We start from the raw sequence: 25,344 nt of genomic DNA, 5'->3' as shown, positions 1-25,344 counted from the left end.
TAAGACCAAAATAATGGTGTTCCAAAAAGGTCCAGTCACCAGGACCACAAATACAAATTCCATCTAGACACTGTTGCCCTAGAGCACACAAAAAACTATACATACCTTGGCCTAAACATCAGCGCCACAGGTAACTTCCACAAAGCTGTGAACGATCTGAGAGACAAGGCAAGAAGGGCATTCTATGCCATCAAAAGAAACATAAATTTCAACATACCAATTAGGATTTGGCTAAAAATACTTGAATCAGTCATAGAGCCCATTGCCCTTTATGGTTGTGAGGTCTGGGGTCCGCTCACCAACCAAGACTTCACAAAATGGGACAAACACCAAATTGAGACTCTGCACGCAGAATTCTGCAAAAATATCCTCCGTGTACAACGTAAAACACCAAATAATGCATGCAGAGCAGAATTAGGCCGATACCCACTAATTATCAAAATCCAGAAAAGAGCCGTTAAATTCTACAACCACCTAAAAGGAAGCGATTCACAAACCTTCCATAACAAAGCCATCACCTACAGAGAGATGAACCTGGAGAAGAGTCCCCTAAGCAAGCTGGTCCTGGGGCTCTGTTCACAAACACAAACACACCCTATAGAGCCCCAGGACAACAGCACAATTAGACCCAACCAAATCATGAGAAAACAAAAAGATAATTACTTAACACATTGGAAAGAATTAACAAAAAAACTGAGCAAACTAGAATGCTATTTGGCCCTACACAGAGAGTACACAGCGGCAGAATACCTGACCACTGTGACTGACCCAAAATTAAGGAAAGCTTTGTCTATGTACAGACTCAGTGAGCATAGCCTTGCTATTGAGAAAGGCCGCCGTAGGCAGTCATGGCTCTCAAGAGAAGACAGGCAATGTGCTCACTGCCCACAAAATGAGGTGGAAACTGAGCTGCACTTCCTAACCTCCTGCCCAATGTATGACCATATTAGAGAGACATATTTCCCCCAGATTACACAGATCCACAAAGAATTCGAAAACAAATCCAATTTTGAAAAACTCCCATATCTTTTGGGTGAAATTCCACAGTGTGCCATCACAGCAGCAAGATTTGTGACCTGTTGCCACGAGAAAAGGGCAACCAGTGAAGAACAAACACCATTGTAAATACAACCCATATTTATGCTTATTCATTTTATCTTGTGTCCTTTAACTATTTGTACATTGTATATATATATATATATATAATATGACATTTGTAATGTCTTTACTGTTTTTAAACTTCTGTATGTGTAATGTTTACTGTTAATTTTTGTTGTTTTTCACTTTATATATTCACTTTGTATGTTGTCTACCTCACTTGCTTTGGCAATGTTAACACATGTTTCCCATGCCAATAAAGCCCTTGAATTGAATTGAATTGAATTGAATTGAGAGAGAGAGACAGAGAGAGAGAGAGACAGAGAGAGAGACAAAGAGAGAGAGAGAGAAAGACAGAGACAGAGAGACAGAGAGACAGAGACAGAGAGACAGAGAGAGAGAGAGAGACAGAGAGAGAGAGAGAGAGAGAGAGAGAGAGAGAGAGAGAGAGAGAGAGAGAGAGAGAGACAGAGAGACAGAGAGACAGAGAGACAGAGACAGAGAGACAGAGAGAGAGAGAGAGAGAGAGAGAGAGAGAGAGAGAGAGAGAGAGAGAGAGAGAGAGAGAGAGAGAGAGAGAGAGAGAGAGACATCATCCATTACTCACAGAACGTTAGTGTTTATACCTTACATATCACACTGTTATAACTACTGTTCCTGGGTCTGTCGTTAACACTCTGTTATAACTACTGTTCCTGGGTCTGTCGTTAACACTCTGTTATAACTACTGTTCCTGGGTCTGTCGTTAACACTCTGTTATAACTACTGTTCCTGGAGAGAGAGCGGAGAGAGATGTTGTGCAAGTGTGTTCTGCTCAACATTCGATCTGGCTAGTAGTCTGGTGAAAGATGTACCGGCGCCACACATCTGGACTCCAGTGCGTGTCACCAGTCCGGTGCCACCTGTACCGGCTCTACGCACTAGGCCTCCAGTGCGCATTCACGGTCCAGAGCTTCCGGCAACAGTTCCCAGTCCAAAGCTTCCGGCAACAGTTCCCAGTCTAGAGCTTCTGGCAACGGTTCCCAGTCCAGAGCTTCTGGCAACGGTTCCCAGTCCAGAGCTTCCGGCGATGGTCCGGAACCTCCTGCGATGGTCCACGTTCCGGAACCTCCTGCGACGGTCCACGGTCCGGAACCTTCTGCGACGGTCCACGGTCCGGAACCTCCTGTGACGGTCCACGGTCCGGAACCTCCTGCGACGGTCCCCGGTCCGGAACCTCCTGCGACGGTCCAACGGTCCAGAGCTTCCAGGAAAGGTGGCCAGTCCTGAGCAGGAGCCTTCCTCTGCGCCGGTGTCCAGTCCAGCTCCAACGCGGGAGCCATCCTCTGCGCCGGTGGCCAGTCCAGGCACGGTTTACAGCCCGGTGCCATGGGGTCTGGGGGGAAGGGGGCTACGACCCGCACCGGAGCCCCCACCTAACCCCCTCCCATTTTGTTTCAGGTTTTGCGGCCGGAGTCCGAACCTTTGGGGGGTACTATCACGCCCTGACCATAGAGAGACCTTGTTTCTCTATGGTGTAGTAGGTCAGGGCGTGACTAGGGGTATTCTAGTTTATAATTTCTATGTTGTGTTCTAGTTTATATTTTCTATGTTGGTGTTTTGTATGATTCCCAATTAGAGACAGCTGGTAATCGTTCTCTCTAATTGGGGATCATATTTAAGTTATTTAAGTTAAAGCTATTTTTCACACCTGTGTTTGTGGGATATTGTTTTGTGTTTGTGCCTGTGCACCACATAGTCACGTTTCATTGTTTGTTTATTGATTTACTGTTTTTGCTTTAAGTTTCACTTTGAATTAAATATATGGAACTCAACGTCCGCTGTGCCTTGGTCCCGTTCTTACGGCAACCGTGACAGACTGACTGACAGACATGACTGTTGAATGTCAGAAATTAGGTCTTAGAGGGACACACCTCTCCCAGCCCATGACCAGCACGGTTCTCTTCAGCACTAGAACCTGGGAGATGTCCACGGCCTGGTCCCGGCCCGCATTCAGCCTGTGGTGACAGTGACCGTTAAAGTCCCAGATCTAGAACCACACAGTTAGAACCACACAGTTAGAACCAAGAAATACAGATCTAGAACCTAGAACAGACACCCCATCAAATTGACACCACCAGGTTAACATCCAACACCAGGAGTCAAGGGGACAGAGACATTTACCACTGAGACAGACACCCGGAAAAAAACATAGAGACAGAGACATTTACCACTGAGACAGACACCCTGACAAACATAAAGAGACAGAGACATTTACCACTGAGACAGACACCCTGACAAACATAAAGAGACAGATACCAACTCTAGACTAACAGAAGAACAGACACCAACTCTAGACTAACAGAAGGACAGACACCATCTCTAGACTAACAGAAGGACAGAGACCAACTCCAGACTAACAGAAGGACAGACACCAACTCTAGACTAACAGAAGGACAGAGACCAACTCTAGACTAACAGAAGGACAGACACCAACTCTAGACTAACAGAAGGACAGACACCAACTCTAGACTAACAGAAGAACAGACACCAACTCCAGACTAACAGAAGGACAGACACCAACTCTAGACTAACAGAAGGACAGAGACCAACTCCAGACTAACAGAAGGACAGACACCAACTCTAGACTAACAGAAGGACAGACACCATCTCTAGACTAACAGAAGGACAGACACCAACTCTAGACTAACAGAAGGACAGAGACCAACTCTAGACTAACAGAAGGACAGACACCAACTCTAGACTAACAGAAGGACAGACACCAACTCTAGACTAACAGAAGAACAGACACCAACTCCAGACTAACAGAAGGACAGACACCAACTCTAGACTAACAGAAGGACAGAGACCAACTCCAGACTAACAGAAGGACAGACACCAACTCTAGACTAACAGAAGGACAGACACCATCTCTAGACTAACAGAAGGACAGACACCAACTCTAGACTAACAGAAGAACAGACACCAACTCTAGACTAACAGAAGGACAGACACCAACTCAAATGTAGACAGACAGACCTACGGACGGACAGACGGACAGATAGATAAACACACACTCCCCCGGGGGCTTCAGACACAAACACAAGTAAACACAGTCGGTAGTCAGCAGACCAGAAAACTCCTGACACAACAGAAATACTAGCAGAGAAGATGAAACACGTTTCACAGAGAGTCAAGTGTCATATAGCCTCCGCCCAACACTGCTTCAGCTGCCTCCGCCCAACACTGGCTTCAGCTGCCTAAGCCCAACACTACTTCAGATAGCCTCCGCCCAACACTGGTTCAGCTGCCTCCGCCCAACACTACTTCAGATAGCCTCCGCCCAACACTACTTCAGATAGCCTCCGCCCAACACTACTTCAGATAGTCTCCGCCCAACACTACTTCAGATAGCCTCCGCCCAACACTGGTTCAGCTGCCTCCGCCCAACACTGCTACAGCTGCCTCCGCCCAACACTGCTTCAGATAGCCTCCGCCCAACACTACTTCAGATAGCCTCCGCCCAACACTGCTTCAGCTGCCTCCGCCTAACACTGCTTCAGATAGCCTCCGCCCAACAGTACTTCAGATAGCCTCCGCCCAACACTGCTTCAGCTGCCTCCGCCTAACACTGCTTCAGATAGCCTCCGCCCAACACTGCTTCAGATAGCCTCCGCCCAACACTACTTCGGACAGCCTCCGCCCAACACTGCTTCAGATAGCCTCCGCCCAACACTGCTTCAGATAGCCTCCGCCCAACACTGCTTCAGATAGCCTCCGCCCAACACTACTTCAGCTGCCTCCACCCAACACTGCTTCAGCTGCCTCCGCCTAACAGACCTTCAGATAGCCTCCGCCTAAAAGACCTTCAGATAGCCTCCGCCTAACAGACCTTCAGATAGCCTCCGCCCAACACTACTCCAGATAGCCTCCGCCTAACAGACCTTCAGATAGTCTCCGCCCAACAGACCTTCAGATAGCCTCCGCCTAACAGACCTTCAGATAGCCTCCGCCTAACAGACCTTCAGATAGCCTCCGCCTAACAGACCTTCAGATAGCCTCCACCTAACAGACCTTCAGATAGCCTCCGCCTAACAGACCTTCAGATAGCCTCCGCCTAACAGACCTTCAGATAGCCTCCGCCTAACAGACCTTCAGATAGCCTCCACCTAACAGACCTTCAGATAGCCTCCGCCTAACAGACCTTCAGATAGCCTCCGCCGAACAGACCTTCAGATAGCCTCCACCTAACAGACCTTCAGATAGCCTCCGCCTAACAGACCTTCAGATAGCCTCCGCCTAACAGACCTTCAGATAGCCTCCACCTAACAGACCTTCAGATAGCCTCCGCCTAACAGACCTTCAGATAGCCTCCGCCTAACAGACCTTCAGATAGCCTCCGCCTAACAGACCTTCAGATAGCCTCCGCCCAACACTACTTCAGATAGCCTCCACCCAACAGACCTTCAGATAGCCTCCACCTAACAGACCTTCAGATAGCCTCCGCCTAACAGACCTTCAGATAGCCTCCGCCTAACAGACCTTCAGATAGCCTCCACCTAACAGACCTTCAGATAGCCTCCACCTAACAGACCTTCAGATAGCCTCCACCTAACAGACCTTCAGATAGCCTCCGCCTAACAGACCTTCAGATAGCCTCCGCCTAACAGACCTTCAGATAGCCTCCGCCTAACAGACCTTCAGATAGCCTCCGCCTAACAGACCTTCAGATAGCCTCCGCCTAACAGACCTTCAGATAGCCTCCGCCTAACAGACCTTCAGATAGCCTCCACCTAACAGACCTTCAGATAGCCTCCACCTAACAGACCTTCAGATAGCCTCCACCTAACAGACCTTCAGATAGCCTCCGCCTAACAGACCTTCAGATAGCCTCCACCTAACAGACCTTCAGATAGCCTCCACCTAACAGACCTTCAGATAGCCTCCATAACAGACCTTCAGATAGCCTCCGCCTAACAGACCTTCAGATAGCCTCCACCTAACAGACCTTCAGATAGCCTCCACCTAACAGACCTTCAGATAGCCTCCACCTAACAGACCTTCAGATAGCCTCCACCTAACAGACCTTCAGATAGCCTCCGCCTAACAGACCTTCAGATAGCCTCCAGCCTAACAGACCTTCAGATAGCCTCCGCCTAACAGACCTTCCGATAGCCTCCGCCTAACAGACCTTCAGATAGCCTCCACCTAACAGACCTTCAGATAGCCTCCACCTAACAGACCTTCAGATAGCCTGGCCTAACAGACCTTCAGATAGCCTCCGCCTAACAGACCTTCAGATAGCCTCCACCTAACAGACCTTCAGATAGCCTCCGCCTAACAGACCTTCAGATAGCCTCCACCTAACAGGCCTTCAGATAGCCTCCGCCTAACAGACCTTCAGATAGCCTCCACCTAACAGACCTTCAGATAGCCTCCACCTAACAGACCTTCAGATAGCCTCCGCCTAACAGACCTTCAGATAGCCTCCGCCTAACAGACCTTCAGATAGCCTCCGCCTAACAGACCTTCAGATAGCCTCCGCCTAACAGACCTTCAGATAGCCTCCGCCTAACAGACCTTCAGATAGCCTCCGCCTAACAGACCTTCAGATAGCCTCCGCCTAACAGACCTTCAGATAGCCTCCGCCTAACAGACCTTCAGATAGCCTCCGCCTAACAGACCTTCAGATAGCCTCCGCCTAACAGACCTTCAGATAGCCTCCGCCTAACAGACCTTCAGATAGCCTCCGCCTAACAGACCTTCAGATAGCCTCCGCCTAACAGACCTTCAGATAGCCTCCGCCAACAGACCTTCAGATAGCCTCCGCCGAACAGACCTTCAGATAGCCTCCACCTAACAGACCTTCAGATAGCCTCCGCCTAACAGACCTTCAGATAGCCTCCACCTAACAGACCTTCAGATAGCCTCCGCCTAACAGACCTTCAGATAGCCTCCACCTAACAGACCTTCAGATAGCCTCCACCTAACAGACCTTCAGATAGCCTCCGCCTAACAGACCTTCAGATAGCCTCCGCCTAACAGACCTTCAGATAGCCTCCGCCTAACAGACCTTCAGATAGCCTCCGCCTAACAGACCTTCAGATAGCCTCCGCCTAACAGACCTTCAGATAGCCTCCGCCTAACAGACCTTCAGATAGCCTCCGCCTAACAGACCTTCAGATAGCCTCCACCTAACAGACCTTCAGATAGGTCCCTTCTTTTGAAGATGGTATTATTGAACATGTGTAATATCTACACTACCATTCAACAGTTTGGGGTCACTTAGAAATGTCCTTGTTTTTTTTAAAGATAAGCACATTTTTTGGTCCATTAAAATAACATCAAATTGATCAGAAATACAGTGTAGACATTGTTAATGTTGTAAATTACTATTGTAGATGGAAACGGCTGATGTTTTATGTAATATCTACATAGGCGTACAGAGGCCCATTATCAGTAACCATCACTCCTGTGTTCCAATGGCACATTGTGTTAGTTAACATGCTGTGCTTGCTTTATTAAATAGTACCCACAAAACACTAGTCTCAACGTCAACAGTGAAGAGGTGACTCCTGGATGATGGGCTTCTAGACAGAACACTAGTCTCAACGTCAACAGTGAAGAGGTGACTCCTGGATGATGGGCTTCTAGGCAGAGTTGCAAAGAAAAAGCCATATCTCAGACTGGCCAAGAAAAGATTAAGATGGGCAAAAGAACACAGACACTGGACAGAGGAACTCTGACTAGAAGGCCAGCATCCCGGAGTCGCCTCTTCACTGTTGACGTTGAGACTTGTGTTTTGCGGGTACGGTACTATGTATTGAAGCCGCCAGTTGAGGACTTGTGAGGCATCAGTTGTCATCTGTGCTAACATAATTGCAAAAGGGTTTTCTAATGATCAATTAACCTTTAAAATGATCAACTTGGATTAGCTAACACAACATGCCATTGGAACGCAGGAGTGATGGTTGCTGATAATGGGCCTCTGTATACCTATGTAGATATTACATTAAAAATCAGCCGTTTCCAGCTACAATAGTCATTTACTACATTAACAATGTCTACACAGCATTTTTATCAATTTGATGTTATTTTAATGGACCAAAAAAATGTGCTTTTCTTTCAAAAACAAGGAAACGTCTAAGTGACCTCAAACCTTTGAACGGTAGTGTGTATGTACAGTATGTATCTGTGGATGTAACTATGGTGATTAGTTACACCTACATATTCTACACAATGACCCCTGCAGATTGGAACAACATTCACATCTTAGTGTTTATCTATTTCATGCTTATGGGGACTGCCTACGTCAATTAATGTAATGAGTGACCTTGACTACTCCGTCTGTGCCGGCGGTGAACAAGCCTGTCTGTGTCCCATCCAGCGCCATGGTGGAGATCTCAGCATCACCATGACAACGGTGGAACTGCTTGACCTTCTGACCTGTGTCCACCAGCCAACAGATCACTGAGGAGCCAGAGTCACTGCTGATCACCTGAGAGACAGAGAGGGGGGGGGAGAGGGGGAGAGAGGGGAGACAGAGAGGAGGGAGAGAGTGAGGGGGTGGGGGAGAGAGAGAGGGGGGAGAGAGGGGGGAGACATGGAGAGAGAGGGGGAGAGAGGGGTGGCAGGGGGAGTAGGAGAGGGGGAGAGAGGGGGGAACAGGGGGAAAGAGAGGGGGAGACAGGGAGAGAGAGGGGTGGAGAGAGAGGGGGCGGGGGAGAGAGAGGGGGGACAGAGAGGGAAAGGGGGAGAGAAGGGGGAGAGGGGGGGTGAGGAGAGAAAAAGCATTATCGTGGTCCCTGTCTAGATGTAGGTGTGTGTACCTGTCTGAACAGGCTGTTATAGAGGACACAGGTGACAGAGTTCTCATGGCTGGTGACTCTCCTCCCCTCCTCTCTCTTGGCTTCCATGAGGAGGAGCAGACTGTTGAAGGAGAGGAGGAGGCGTGAGCGCTCCTCACTGAGGAACAGAAGAGTGTGACACTCCTCCTGTGTCTTGGGGAAGATGCCGGCGATACGCTGAATACACAGCTGACTAGCCACATCCCACAACCTCAGCACCTGAGAGAAGAGAGAGATGGTTGTCTTAACGTCTTCAACACGCATGTAGAAATAAGTCTCATCTTCATCATTTAGATGAAGTCACATTTCATCTAATGCACATCTTTGACACATAACAACGTCCCGATCCTACACACAGTCTCCACTTCTCTTCTCCTCCTCTCTCACCTTGTCCTTGGAGAAGCTGATCAGCTGTTTCTTGCCCACTATGAAGCGTACGGCTGTAACACTGCTCATGTGACCTCGGAGTACACCCACTGGTTTAGAGATCACATAGGGGTTCCACAGCAGCACCTTGTTGTCTATACCTGCGGTGGCTGCAACCAATCAGAGAGAAGGATGTTTAGTGCCTGCATTGGATACAACCAATGAGAAGTAAGGATAGATGTTATAACTTGGTAGGACTTGTGAGTGCCTATCAAATTCATCCCAGAGTGATGGTCCAGGTCATTGGTTCCTTTCTCCGTGTGGAAGGCGGTGACTCTGAGGGGCTCGCCCTCTTTCTCCCTCCAGCCAATCACCATGCTACTCTGGGGGCTGGTGCTGCACGACAACAACGCCTCCAGAGAGCCCAGGAAACGCACTGCAGGAAACAGGAAGTACAGGTGTAAGATGAGGTGTTTTATGAGTAGAAACAGGTGAGTAAAGTGAAAAGGAGAGGGGTGAGGAGAGAGAGAGATAGAAAGAGGATGAAGGTGAGGAGAGAGAGAGATAGAACGAGGATGAAGGTGAGGAGAGAGGGAGATAGAAAGAGGATGAAGGTGAGGAGAGAGAGAGATAGAAAGAGGATGAAGGTGAGGAGAGAGGGAGAGGAGGAATATAAACAGTGGATAACCAGCTAGATATATTGACTAAGCTGCCCTACATACAGAGAGCTTTCAAATCATGTTTTTGTTACAGCTGACATACACACACAGAGTCAGTTTTACTGTCAGATCCAGTGTGTCATCTCAGGGACAGGATGGGCGACGAGAGTGTAAAATGAGCATCATCAAAAATAACACGAGTTCAGTTGGAGTTTGTTCTCTGTTGACTGTGAGAAGTCATGCGGCATCGATCTATCCCTCTCTCATCTCTCCCTTCCTCTCTCTCTCCCTCTTTTCCAAATGTCCTCTCTCTCTCTCTGTGTGTCTCTCTCTCTCTGTGTGTGTCTCTCTCTCTCTCTCTGTCTTTCTGTCTCTCTCGCTCTCTCTTTCTGTCTCTCTCTCTTTCTTTCTGTCTCTCTCTCTCTCTGTCTTTGTCTCTCTCTCTCTCTCTCTGTCTGTGTCTGTCTCTCTCTCTCTGTCTGTCTGTCTCTCTCTCTCTCTCTCTCTGTGTGTCTGTCTGTCTCTCTCTCTGTCTCCCTCTCTCTGTCTTTCTCTCTCTCTCTGTGTCTCTCTCTCTCTGTGTCTCTCTCAATTCAATTAAATTCAATTCAAGGGCTTTATTGGCATGGGAAACATGTGTTAACATTGCCAAAGCAAGTGAGGTAGATAATATATAAAGTGAGTATATAAAGTGAAATAAACAATAAAAATTAACAGTAAACATTACACATACAGAAGTTTCAAAACAATAAAGACATTACAAATGTCATATTATATATATATACAGTGTTTTAACAATGTACAAATGGTAAAGGACACAAGATAGAATAAATAAGCATAAATATGGGTTGTATTTACAATGGTGTGTGTTCTTCACTGGTTGCCCTTTTCTCGTGGCAACAGGTCACAAATCTTGCTGCTGTGATGGCACACTGTGGAATTTCACCCAGTAGATATGGGAGTTTATCAAAATTGGATTTGTTTTCAAATTCTTTGTGGATCTGTGTAATCTGAGGGAAATATGTCTCTCTAATATGGTCATACATTTGGCAGGAGGTTAGGAAGTGCAGCTCAGTTTCCACCTCATTTTGTGGGCAGTGAGCACATTGCCTGTCTTCTCTTGAGAGCCATGACTGCCTACGGCGGCCTTTCTCAATAGCAAGGCTATGCTCACTGAGTCTGTACATAGTCAAAGCTTTCCTTAATTTTGGGTCAGTCACAGTGGTCAGGTATTCTGCTGCTGTGTACTCTCTGTGTAGGGCCAAATAGCATTCTAGTTTGCTCTGTTTATTTGTTAATTCTTTCCAATGTGTCAAGTAATTCTCTTTTTGTTTTCTCATGATTTGGTTGGGTCTAATTGTGCTGCTGTCCTGGGGCTCTGTAGGGTGTGTTTGTGTTTGTGAACAGAGCCCCAGGACCAGCTTGCTTAGGGGACTCTTCTCCAGGTTCATCTCTCTGTAGGTGATGGCTTTGTTGTGGAAGGTTTGGGAATCACTTCCTTTTAGGTGGTTATAATAATAATAAATAATAATATAGAATTTAACGTCTCTTTTCTGGATTTTGATAATTAGTGGGTATCGGCCTAATTATGCTCTGCATGCATTATTTGGTGTTCTACGTTGTACACGGAGGATATTTTTGCAGAATTCTGCGTGCAGAGTCTCAATTTGGTGTTTGTCCCATTTTGTGAAGTCTTGGTTGGTGAGCGCACCCCAGACCTCACAACCATAAAGGACAATGGGCTCTATGACTGATTCAAGTATTTTTAGCCAAATCCTAATTGGTATGTTGAAATTTATGTTCCTTTTGATGGCATAGAATGCCCTTTTTGCCTTGTCTCTCAGATCGTTCACAGCTTTGTGGAAGTTACCTGTGGCGCTGATGTTTAGGCCAAGGTATGTATAGTTTTTTGTGTGCTCTAGGGCAACAGTGTCTACATGGAATGTGTATTTGTGGTCCTGGTGACTGGACCTTTTTTGGAACACCATTATTTCGTTCTTTCTGAGATTTACTGTCAGGGCCCAGGTCTGACAGAATCTGTGCATAAGATCTAGGTGCTGCTGTAGGCCCTCCTTGGTTGGTGACAGAAGCACCAGATCATCAGCAAACAGCAGACATTTGACTTCGGATTCTAGTAGAGTGCTGCAGACTTTTCGAGTGCCCGCGCCAATTCGTTGATATATATGTTGAAGAGGGTGGGGCTTAAGCTGCATCCCTGTCTAACCCCACGACCCTGTGTGAAGAAATGTGTGTTTTTTGCCAATTTTAACCGCACACTTGTTGTTTGTGTACATGGATTTTATAATGTTGTATGTTTTACCCCCAACACCACTTTCCATCAGTTTGTATAGCAGACCCTCATGCCAAATTGAGTGGAAGGCTTTTTTGAAATCAACAAAGCATGAGAAGACTTTGCCTTTGTTTTGGTTTGTTTGGTTGTCAATTAGGGTGTGCAGGGTGAATACATGGTCTGTTGTACGGTAATTTGGTAAAAAGCCAATTTGACATTTGCTCAGTAAATTGTTTTCATTGAGGAAATGTACAACTCTGCTGTTAATGATAATGCAGAGGATTTTCCCAAGATTACTGTTGACGCATATTTCACGGTAGTTATTGGGGTCAAATTTGTCTCCACTTTTGTGGATTGGGGTGATCAGTCCTTGGTTCCAAATATTGGGGAAGATGCCAGAGCTAAGTATGATGTTAAAGAGTTTTAGTATAGCCAATTGGAATTTGTTGTCTGTATATTTGATCATTTCATTGAGGAACCATCAACACCACAGGCCTTTTTGGGTTGGAGGGTTTTATTTTGTCCTCTAACTCATTCAATGTAATTGGAGAATCCAGTGGGTTCTGGTAGTCTTTAATAGTTGATTCTAAGATTTGTATTTGATCATGTATATGTTTTTGCTCTTTATTCTTTGTTATAGAGCCAAAAAGATTGGATAAGTGGTTTACCCATACATCTCCATTTTGGATAGATAATTCTTCGTGTTGTTGTTTGTTTAGTGTTTTCCAATTTTCCCAGAAGTGGTTAGAGTCTATGGATTCTTCAAATACATTGAACTAATTTCTGACATGCTGTTCCTTCTTTTTCCGTAGTGTAATTCTGTATTGTTTTAGTGATTCACCATAGTAAAGGCGTAGACTCAGGTTTTCTGGGTTTCTATGTTTTTGGTTGGACAGATTTCTCAATTTCTTTCTTAGATTTTTGCATTCTTCATCAAACCATTTGTCATTGTTGTTAATTTTCTTCGGTTTTCTATTTGAGATTTTTAGATTTGATAGGGAAGCTGAGAGGTCAAATATACTGTTAATATTTTCTACTGCCAAGTTTACACCTTCACTATTACAGTGGAACGTTTTACCCAGGAAATTGTCTAAAAGGGAATGAATTTGTTGTTGCCTAATTGTTTTTTGGTAGTTTTCCAAACTGCATTCCTTCCATCTATAGCATTTCTTAACGTTACTCAGTTCCTTTGGCTTTGATGCCTCATGATTGAGTATTGCTCTGTTTAAGTAGACTGTGATTTTGCTGTGTTCTGATAGGGGTGTCTGTGGGCTGACTGTGAACGCTCTGAGAGACTCTGGGTTGAGGTCAGTGATAATGTAGTCTACAGTACTACTGCCAAGAGATGAGCTATAGGTGTACCTACCATAGGAGTCCCCTCGAAGCCTACCATTGACTATGTACATACCCAGCGTCCGACAGCTGCAGGAGTTGTGACCCGTTTTTGTTGGTTATGTTGTCATAGTTGTGCCTAGGGGGGCATATGTGGGAGGGGATGCTGTCACCTCCAGGCAGGTGTTTGTCCCCCTGTGTGCTGAGGGTGTCAGGTTCTTGTCCGGTTCTGGCATTTAGGTCGCCACAGACTAGTACATGTCCCTGGGCCTGGAAATGATTGATTTCCCTCTATAGGATGGAGAAGCTGGCTTCATTAAAATATGGGGACTCTAGTGGGGGGATATAGGTAGCACACAGGAGGACATTTTTCTCTGTTAGGATAATTTCCTTTTGAATTTCTAGCCAAATGTAGAATGTTCCTGTTTTGATTAATTTAATGGAGTGAGTTAGGTCTGCTCTATACCAAATTAGCATACCCCCTGAGTCGCTTCCCTGTTTCACACCTGGTAGTTTGGTGGATGGGACTACCAGCTCTCTGTAACCTAGAGGGCAACCAGTGGGTCCGTCTCCTCTATAACAGGTTTCTTGCAGGATGACAATGTCTGTATTACCGATTTCTTTGGTGAAGTCTGGGTTTCTGCTCTTCAGGCCAAAGGCAGATGACCTCAGGCCTTGGATATTCCAGGATGATATAGTGAAGGCTTTTTGTTCCAGAGTGTCCAATGTTGTTGGTCGTGGTTTGGCCTCAGGCCAGTAAGTGTGAGCAGAGCCTGCTGAGCATCTGGTAAATGCCATTGGCTTGGGCGAGTGTGGGCGGGGTTGGGACTGTTTGCCCGCTCACTACCTGGGCGTATGTGTGGCTTCCATGTTGAGGCCCTCTTTGCGGGGGTGGGGTTCATGGGGTGGGCAGGAGTGGCATAGGTCTGATCTGAGGGGGCCTAAATGGGGTGTGGGCAGGAGGGGCATAGGTCTGATCTGAGGGGGCCTAAATGGGGTGTGGGCATGGTTGACGTGGGGGTTGTTGATTGGTTGGGGTGGGGATGTGGATGTGTCTGGGTGTGCTGTGGTCTGGATGTAATTCCTCTTGGCGTGGGTCCTCTATGTGTAGGTCCAGGGGGGGGGGGGTCCTGCAGGTCTGGGAGGGTGGTTCGCTGGTCTGGCTGGGGTGTCTATTGATCTGTTGCTCCTGTGTGAAGTGTTGGGGATACGTTTGAGAGTGATGTCCTTTAGAGTTCGGGCAAAGGTGGGCACTGCTGCCTTGTAGAGGTGGACCTGGTCTTAGAGGCTGTTCAAGTCCAGGGTAGAGTGGTAGGCCAGGAAAACATTTGGTTTTTAGGCACAGTCACGGGAAATACTTGCGTTTATCCACTGTATTGTGGCAGGGTGGAAGTCTTTTCGTGGTAGCAGGGTGGAGATAACCACTTGTGCGTTGGGGAAAGTAGAAGAAGCCTTTTCAATCACTCCCTTGAGTGCTGTGGCCACCCTTTCCTGCTGTGCTCTCAGGTCGTTTGTGCCTGTGTGTATTATTATGTGGCTGGGTGAACCTAGTTGGTCCTCAGACAGAAGGTCTAGGGCGCGCTGGGTATTTGGACACCAGAGTTTAGACACACTGTGTTTGGGAAAAAGTTTTTTTTCTTCTATATATTTCCCATTTGAGTTCATAAGTAGTACAATCTGTGTCTTGTGTTTGTCCTCAGTGGGTGTGGGGGGGTTGTCAGAAGGGCTATCAGGGTGGCTGACAGGGGGGTGCTCAGAGGGGGTGAGAGCTGCTGGGCTTGGGGTTGTTCATTTGTCTGTTCTGCTGTGATGTCGACTCTATGGTCAGGGTCTGGTGTGGACTGTTCTGCTGTGGTGTCGACTCTATGGTCAGGGTCTGGTGTGGACTGTTCTGCTGTGGTGTCGACTCTATGGTCAGGGTCTGGTGTGGACTGTTCTGCTGTGGTGTCGACTCTATGGTCAGGGTCTGGACTGTTCTGCTGTGGTGGACTCTATGGTCAGGGTCTTCTGACTGTTCTGCTGTGATGTCGACTCTAGGGTCTGGTGTGACTGTTCTGCTGTGGTGGACTCTATGGTCAGGGTCTGGTGTGGATCTCTATGGTCAGGGTCTTGGTTGTTCTCTGTCGAGACTTTTGTCGGGTGCTGACTGGCTTCGTCCCCTCACACGCCGTCCCCCCTCAACCTCTCCTCCGTCCCCCTCACCCTATCCTCCACCCCCCTCAACCTCTCCTCCACCAGCAGTCTGATCCTCTCCTCTAGTGCTCTGTTCTTCTCCTGATCCTGCTCTTTCTCCTGGTGAAGTTGTCTCACCACTGTCCAGAGTGCAGATATGTCTCTCTCCACCTCCAGCATTCCGGGTCTCTCTGTCTCTCTGTCTCTCTCTCTGTCTCTCTGTCTCTCTGTCTCTCTTGAGTCTCTTGTCTCTCTGTCTCTCTCTCTGTCTCTCTCTGTCTCTCTCTGTCTCTCTCTCTGTCTCTCTCTGTCTCTCTGTCTCTCTGTCTCTCTCTGTCTCTCTCTGTCTCTCTCTCTCTGTCTCTCTCTCTCTGTCTCTCTCTCTCTGTCTCTCTGTCTCTCTGTCTCTCTTGAGTCTCTCTCTGTCTCTGTCTCTTTCTGTCTCTCTTGAGTCTCTTGTATCTCTCTGTCTCTCTTGAGTCTCTCTGTCTCTCTCTCTGTCTCTCTCTCTCTGTCTCTGTCTCTCTCTCTGTCTCTCTCTCTGTCTCTCTTGAGTCTCTTGTATCTCTCTGTCTCTCTCTCTGTCTCTCTCTCTCTGTCTCTCTCTCTCTGTCTCTCTCTGTCTCTCTGTCTCTCTGTCTCTCTTGAGTCTCTTGTCTCTCCCTGTCTCTCTTGAGTCTCTTGTCTCTCTCTGTCTCTCTCTCTGTCTGTCTCTCTCTCTGTCTCTCTTGAGTCTCTTGTCTCTCTCTGTCTCTCTCTGTCTCTCAGCCTCTGTCTCTCTCTCGTGGTTTGGGGGTATGATAAAACCTCATGTCTAATCATGAAACAGCCACTGTTTCTGAACTTCAGAAGAACACCACTTTGCACCCCAGAGACGCACACACACACACAGATATAAATATACACACACACATAGACACGCATGCACAGATGCACACAGGAACACACACACACACAGATATAAATATACACACACACATAGACACGCATGCACAGATGCACACAGGAACACACACACACACAGATATAAATATACACACACACATAGACACGCATGCACAGATGCACACAGGAACACACACACACACAGATATAAATATACACACACACATAGACACGCATGCACAGATGCACACAGGAACACACACACACACTGTCTGTAAAATGTCAATTAGCTAATCCTTTTTATGTTCCTCTGTCATCTCCTTTGTTCCCTTTCGTTGTTATTTACTGTTTGTTGTTGTGGTAACACTTTACTTGACACCCAGCGTCATAGCACTTTATACACGGTCATAACCATGTCATAATATGTCATAACACTTTAACACGGTCATAACCATGTCATAATATGTCATAACACTTTAACACTGTCATAACCATGTCATAATATGTCATAACCATGTCATAATATGTCATAGCACTTTAACACGGTCATAACCATGTCATAATATGTCATAACACTTTAACACGGTCATAACCATGTCATAATATGTCATAACCATGTCATAATATGTCATAACCATGTCATAATATGTCATAACCATGTCATAATATGTCATAGCACTTTAACACGGTCATAACCATGTCATAATATGTCATAGCACTTTAACACGGTCATAACCATGTCATAATATGTCATAGCACTTTAACACGGTCATAACCATGTCATAATATGTCACAACACTTCATAACACAGTCATAACCACGTCAAAACCATGTCATAACCATGTCATAACCATGTCATAACCACATCATAACCATGTCATAACCACATCATAACCATGTCATAACCATGTCATAACCATGTCATAACCACATCATAACATGTCATAACCATGTCATAACCACGTCATAACCATGTCATAACCACGTCATAACCATGTCATAACCACATCATAACCATGTCATAACCACGTCATAACCATGTCATAACCACATCATAACATGTCATAACCACATCATAACCGTGTCATAACCACATCATAACATGTCATAACCATGTCATAACCATGTCATAACCATGTCATAACCATGTCATAACCACATCATAACCATGTCATAACCACATCATAACCATGTCATAACCACATCATAACCATGTCATAACCATGTCATAACCATGTCATAACCACATCATAACATGTCATAACCATGTCATAACCACGTCATAACCATGTCATAACCACGTCATAACCATGTCATAACCACATCATAACCATGTCATAACCACGTCATAACCATGTCATAACCACATCATAACATGTCATAACCACATCATAACCGTGTCATAACCACATCATAACATGTCATAACCATGTCATAACCATGTCATAACCACATCATAACACGTCATAACCATGTCATAACCATGTCATAACACGTCATAACCATGTCATAACATGTCATAACCATGTCATAACACGTCATAACCACGTCATAACACGTCATAACCATGTCATAACACGTCATAACCATGTCATAACCACATCATAACCATGTCATAACATGTCATGGACTAAGAAAATACACTTTATGACACTGTCAAGAAGCATTATGACATCATAATCATATCAGCCAGATAGTCCTATCATGTACATGCCCTTATATCAGTCATCAGTCACAAAGAGGGTGTCTTGTCCTGCTCCTGAAATCTGCTCCTGCATTCATCCCAGTCATCAGCAACAGAGCATTGGGGTAGGTGCATGTCTGACATCAACGTGTGCACAATTACAATGATCATTTAATATGGTCAATTTGCCATGACCGTGTTATGACCGTGTTATGACCGTGTTATGACCGCGTTATGACCGCGTTATGACCGCGTTATGACCGCGTTATGACCGTGCCATGACTGCGTTATGACCGCGTTATGACTTAGTTATGACCGTGTTATGACCGTTATGACATGGTTATGACATGGTTATGACTTAGTTATGACATGTTATGACGTGGTTATGATGTGTTATGACATGTTATGACATGGTTATGACATGGTTATGACGTGTTATGACGTGGTTGTGACATGGTTATGACATGGTTATGACGTGGTTATGACATGGTTATGACATGGTTATGACTTAGTTATAACATGGTTATGACGTGTTATGACATGGTTATGACATGGTTATGACATGGTTATGACTTAGTTATAACATGGTTATGACGTGTTATGACATGGTTATGACATGGTTATGACGTGGTTATGACGTGGTTATGACATGGTTATGACATGGTTATGACGTGTTATGACTTAGTTATAACATGGTTATGACGTGGTTATGACATGGTTATGACATGGTTATGACGTGGTTATGACGTGGTTATGACATGGTTATGATGTGGTTGTTCTCGTTATCCCCATTGGAGGATGGCCCCCTCAGCAGAGTTGTGTGTGTGTGTGTGTGTGTGTGTGTGTGTGTGTGTGTGTGTGTGTGTGTGTGTGTGTGTGTGTGTGTGTGTGTGTGTGTGTGTGTGTGTGTGTGTGTGTGTGTGTGTGTGTGTGTGTGTGTGTGTGTGTGTTTAAAGGGTAAGAGGCTGTATCCTGAATCAGCTAATTGGTGATCTGTCTACTCAGTGTCTGTGTGTGTTTATTCATAATTGGTGACTCGGAGCATGAGGGGGCCCGAGGACGAATGACCCATTGTGTTTCCATGACACTGCAGAACCCGTAACCGCGATGACAGGCTGAGTAAGCGCTGAGGACGGCTGTCAACCCAGGTGCTAAGGTGAGTGTGTGTATCCGGGGATGGACAAACATTCAGGGTGACACCGTGTGTGTGTGTGTGTGTGTGTGTGTGTGTGTGTGTGTGTGTGTGTGTGTGTGTGTGTGTGTGTGTGTGTGTGTGTGTGTGTGTGTGTGTGTGTGTGTGTGTGTGTGTGTGTGTGTGTGTGTGTGCGTGTGTGTGTGTGTGTGTGTGTGTGTGTGTGTGTGTGTGTGTGTGTGTGTGTGTGTGTGTGTGTGTGTGTGTGTGTGTGATGTCCGCATGTCATCCAGACAGAGGGATCAAAACAGGCTGGTATTATCCTCCCAGCTAGTTATTCAGACAGCGGTAGTGACATTCTGACTCTCAACTGAGAAGTGTTGAGGCATCACTTTACCTCCTGCAGTAAAGCACTTTACCAACCTAGCTCATTTGCATATGAATTGATAGTGGTGTACTTCAAAGAGCCTGGGGTTATGCAAGTCAACAGAAAGCAGTCTGGGAAATGTCAACCAGCAACACCGACATGTTAATCAATGGGACCTGTTGGCTAATTAATCAGAGGTGTGCTTGGGGTGGTACGAAGAGATGTGTTGGTGTGGACATGTTGTTTGTAAGAGGGGATGTGTTGGTAAGGACATGTTGTTTGTAAGAGGGGATGTGTTGGTAAGGACATGTTGTTTGTAAGAGGGGATGTGTTGGTAAGGACATGTTGTTTGTAAGAGGGGATGTGTTGGTAAGGACATGTTGTTTGTAAGAGGGGATGTGTTGGTAAGGACATGTTGTTTGTAAGAGGGGATGTGTTGGTAAGGACATGTTTGTTTGTAAGAGGGGATGTGTTGGTAAGGACATGTTGTTTGTAAGAGGGGATGTGTTGGTATGGACATGTTGTTTGTAAGAGGGGATGTGTTGGTGTGGACATGTTGTTTGTAAGAGGGAATGTGTTGGTATGGACATGTTGTTTGTAAGAGGGGATGTGTTGGTGTGGACATGATATTTGGTGGTTGTTTACACCCACCAACAGTACAAAGCCACTCAGGTCAGAAGGACTAAGGGTGAGATGTATTCTGGGGACAGAGCTCACCTCTGCGTACCCAGGCGTGTCCGTGAGCTCGATGTCTCAGTGTGTAGCAGCAGCGATGGCGACCTTCAACTAGCTCCTTCCACTTGATGATGTCAGCAGAGTCTGTCTCCGCCCCTGGACTGGGCCTCTCAAACAGGGAGATTTGAGCTGACCTGAAGCATATGGCACTGACCTGGGACAACACACACACACACACACAAGCAGGAGGTTATTAACACCTGTCCCCCTGTGTCTTTCCCCTTCCCTCTCACCTGTCCCCCTGTGTCTCCCCCTCCCCTCTCCCCTGTCCCCCTGTGTCTCTCCCCTCCCCTCCTACCTGTCCCCCTGTGTCTCTCCCCCTTCCCACTCACCTGACCCCCTGTGTCTCTCCCCTTCCCCTCTCACCTGTTCCCCTGTAACTCTCCCCTCCCCTCCTACCTGTCCCCCTGTCTCTCCCCCTTCCCTCTCCCCTATCCCCTGTGTCTCTCCCCTCCCCTCCTACCTGTCCCCCTGTGTCTCTCCCCCTTCCCTCTCACCTGACCCCTGTGTCTCTCCCCTTCCCCTCTCACCTGTTCCCCTGTGTCTTTCCCATTCCCCTCCCACCTGTCCCCCTGTGTCTTGCCCCTTCCCTCTCACCTGTCCCCCTGTGTCTCCCCCTCCCCTCTCCCCTGTCCCCGTCTCTCCCCTCCCCTCTCACCTGTCCCCCTGTGTCTCTCCCCTTCCCTCTCACCTGACCCCTGTGTCTCTCCCCTCCCCTCTCACCTGTCCCCCTGTATCTCTCCCCCTTCCCTCTCACCTGACCCCTGTGTCTCTCCCCTTCCCCTCTCACCTGTCCCCCTGTGTCTCTCCCCCTTACCCTTCACCTGACCCCTGTGTCTCTCCCCCTCCCCTCTCCCCTGTCCCCTGTGTCCCTCCCCTCCCCTCTCCCCTCCCCTCATCTCTCCCCCTCCCCTAATCTCTCCCCCTCCCCTCTCACCTGTCCCCTCCCCTCTCCCCCTCCCCTCTCACCTGTCCCCCTGTGTCTCCCATGGTGAGTACAGCCTGGGCAGGGTAAGTGGGGTGACACCAGTAGTCCAGACTGAGAGGGGCGTATCTCAGACCCTGCAGTTTATACTGGCAGCTAAACTGCTGCTTGGACAGCAAGTCATAGAAACACAGCTCCTTACTGGTGAATGACACAGCTATCTGAGAGAGAGAGAGAGAGAGAGAGAGAGAGAGAGAGAGAGAGAGAGAGAGAGAGAGAGAGAGAGAGAGAGAGAGAGAGAGAGAGAGAGAGAGAGAGAGAGAGAGAGAGAGAGAGAGAGAGAGAGACAGAGAGAGACAGAGAAACAGACCGAGAGAGAGAGAGAGAGAGAGAGAGAGAGAGAGAGAGAGAGAGAGAGAGAGAGAGAGAGAGAGAGAGAGAGACAGAGAGAGAGACCGAGAGAGAGAGACCGAGAGAGAGAGACCGAGAGAGACAGAGAGAGAGAGAGAAACAGACAGACAGAGAGACCAAGAGAGACAGAGAGAGGGAGAGAGAGAGAGACCGAGACAGACAGAGAGAGAGAGAGACAGAGAGAGAGCGAGAGAGAGAGAGAGAGAGAGAGGGAGACCGAGAGAGAGAGGAGACAAAGACAGACAGAGAGTGAGAGAGACAGAGAGAGAGAGAGAGAGAGAGAGAGACCGAGAGAGAGAGACCGAGAGATCGAGAGAGAGAGAGAGAGAGAGAGAGAGAGAGAGAGAGAGACAGAGACAGAGAGAGAGAGACCGATAGAGAGAGAGAGAGAGAGAGAGACCGAGAGAGACAGAGACAGAGACGATAGAGAGAGAGAGAGAGAGAGAGAGAGAGAGACCGAGAGAGAGAGAGAGAGAGAGAGACGACAGAGAGAGAGAGAGAGAGAGAGAGACAGAGAGAGAGAGAGAGAGAGAGAGAGAGAGAGAGAGAGAGAGAGAGAGAGAGAGAGAGAGAGAGAGAGAGAGAGAGAGAGAGAGAGAGACCGAGAGACAGAGAGAGAGAGACCGAGAGAGACAGAGAGAGAGAGAGAGACCGAGAGAGAGACAGAGAGAGAGACAGAGAGAGAGAGTGAGAAGAGGATAGAATGATAGGGATGGAGGCAGGTCATCTCATTGATTGACAGACTGATTGATTGAGTGATTGGCTGAGTTGGACTGGACCTTGTTTACGTTGTGCAGCACCACCATAGCTGTTACCCAGAGATCTTTGGGCCTGACAGAGTCGTTGTGGAGGCGGTGTGTTTGGAGAAGGGCAAAGTCCTCCCCCGCCCACACCCCCAGCGTGCCCCCCTTACTCACAGACAGGTACCGGCTTGAGCTATGCAGGTACACCACCTGGGGTAACCATAGAGATGTCAACAGATAAGTGACAACCACCGATGGAGAATACCATTACATGCCTATATGCATTTTATAAGCTATTATTTCATTATTCCATTGTTTCATGATGAATAATTAGCACCATTACAGCATTGTAGGCTGGAGCTTCGTGTTACCTGTTGGACAGGGTCACGGTGTGGAGGGGTCAGAGTTCGTGGAGGCTGCCAGCGAGGCACGGTGGCAGCCCGTTCATTCTCCTCTTTTTCTGACAGCCCTAACAGCAGGAAGGAAGTCAGCCTCTCCCAGTCTACTCTCCTCTCCCCTCGCTCGTCAGCACTGTCCAATAGCAGGCTACGCTGCTCCTGAGTGACAACAACACTGTCGAATAGGAGGCCGTACTCCTCCCTGGAGCCACGTCTCACTGCAGACCAAGCTTGTTCTATAAACTCTGCCCTGGAGAAGGACATGCCTGCTTCACTGTCACCCTACAACAGAGGTCATCACAGATCAACAGAGGGGGTTGGGGGCTGTAATGTCTACTGTGTCATTTCCATACCCACTCACCAGAAAGAGGCTCTGCAGTTTCTCATAGTCCTCCATACTCAGCCTGCTCTCCAGTAGTCCCGCCTCCATCTTGGTCTCTGTGGTTTCCACTCAGACAGGGTAACAGCTAGCTGTCAATCATATAAAGGTTCCAGGCAGGGGTGTGTGCGAGGAGGAAAGAACAGACAGCTATTGGAAGGGTTGCGTGTTTGTGATTGCATAGATAAAGTGTCAACTACCGTATAAATCACTCATATCTCTACGAGCTACTCGACAAAGCAATCTGCTCTAAGCCAATCATACTCACTCTACAGTATAACAGTCTATATGTACTGCTCAGTGTTGTCATGGCAGCAGAATGATGAAGTTTGAGAGGTGGAGAAAGACAAGGGTTCAACCCCTGTTGAGCTTAAAGGTCCAACACAAACGTTTTTATCTCAATATCAAATAATTTCTGGGTAACAATTACGTACATAACCGTGATTGACTTGAAAACAAACTGTCAAAAAAGAAACAAAAATATCTTCTTAGCAAAGAGCTATTTCTCATGCAAAAATTGTGCAAGTATTGTATGGGACTAGCTGTTATTGGCAGAGAGATTGGAACTCTCTTTCTTATTGGTCTATTAACTAATTTACCGCCTGGTGATGTTACAATTTTCAATTTTCAAACAGCTCTCAAACTAAAAGGGCGTTATCATCATTTTTACAATTTCACAATATTATTCCAACCTCATAGTGTGGAAATATAGAAAAAACATTTTTGATTACGCTGGGCCTTTAAACCTGTGAATGAAAGCGCACTGTGTCACTTCAGTAGTAGTGTGGTGATCATTCCAGCAATTCGGTCTAATTGAACCAGGGTTGTGGTCAATTCTGAATTTGGGAATTGACTCCCATTCCTCATGAATTGAAGTTCAAATTTAATTTGCCACATACCACAGGATGTAGAATTTTAATTTGAGTAACAGGAAGTCAAATTTAATTCAGTGCAATTCAAAGAAATTCCACTCAGTCATAGAACATGAAAGTTTAATTGAATCTGACAGGTCACCCTTCCAGATACCAAAGAATATATCACTTTTCTGTGAAAACAAAATTCATATCCTCTTTTAAACGTAGTTCTTAGAATAGCCAATAATATTTCAACCGACAATTTCATTTGTTTGGCTTCTTTTTAGAAGGCTTTAGGGTCCATTTGAGGGTAAAACTAATGCATTGTGGGAAATGTATTTTTGTTTTCTCCCATACTGAACAACATTTAACTGATTAATGAAATATAACTATGTGAACATAAATAATATTCATATACAGGTTTTGTTTTCCTTCATCATTCTTTTTAAGAGTTTCAAAACCTATTGTTTCAGAAATATTTTATTTACATGTATCTAATATATTTTATGTTTTATGTACAAAATGTATATTTGTATAGACAACAGCTAATATAGAATTTCAGTGGCATTTACTGTAATTTCATTGAATTTCACTGAATTCAATTCTACACTGAACAAAAATATAAACGCAACATGTAAAGTGTTGGTCCCATGTTTCATGAGCTGAAATAAAAGATCCCAGCAATGTTCCATAGGCACAAAAAGCTAATTTCTCTCAAATGTTGTGTACACATTTCTTTACATCCCTGTTAGTGAGCATTTCTCTTTTGCCAAGATAATCCATCCACCTGACAGGTGTGGCATATCAAGAAGCTGATTAAACAGCTTCATAGGTGCAGCTTGTGCTGGGGACAAGACCACTTTAAAATGCCAGAGATGTCTCAAGTTTTAAGGGAGAGGACAATTGCCATGCTGACTGTAGTAATGTCCACCAGAGCTGTTGCCAGATAATTGAATGTTCATTTCTCTACAATAAGCTGCCATCGAAGTCATTTTAGAGACTTTGACAGTACATCCAACCGGCCTCACAACCGCAGACCCAGTGTAACCACGCCAGCCCAGGACCTCCACATCCAGCCTCTTCACCTG

At 46.5% G+C, this 25,344-nt stretch overlaps 1 pseudogene; it reads right to left on the bottom strand.

Annotated features, from left to right (window-relative positions):
* LOC123993853 overlaps nt 1–25,344 on the bottom strand; it is a 64,457-nt pseudogene that overhangs the window by 38,416 nt on the left and 697 nt on the right.

This window comes from Oncorhynchus gorbuscha, linkage group LG13, assembly GCF_021184085.1.
Source record: "Oncorhynchus gorbuscha isolate QuinsamMale2020 ecotype Even-year linkage group LG13, OgorEven_v1.0, whole genome shotgun sequence".
Lineage (NCBI taxonomy): Eukaryota > Metazoa > Chordata > Actinopteri > Salmoniformes > Salmonidae > Oncorhynchus > Oncorhynchus gorbuscha.
The sequence above is the reverse complement of the archived record's forward strand: the minus strand, read 5'-3'. Positions and strand labels throughout refer to the sequence as shown.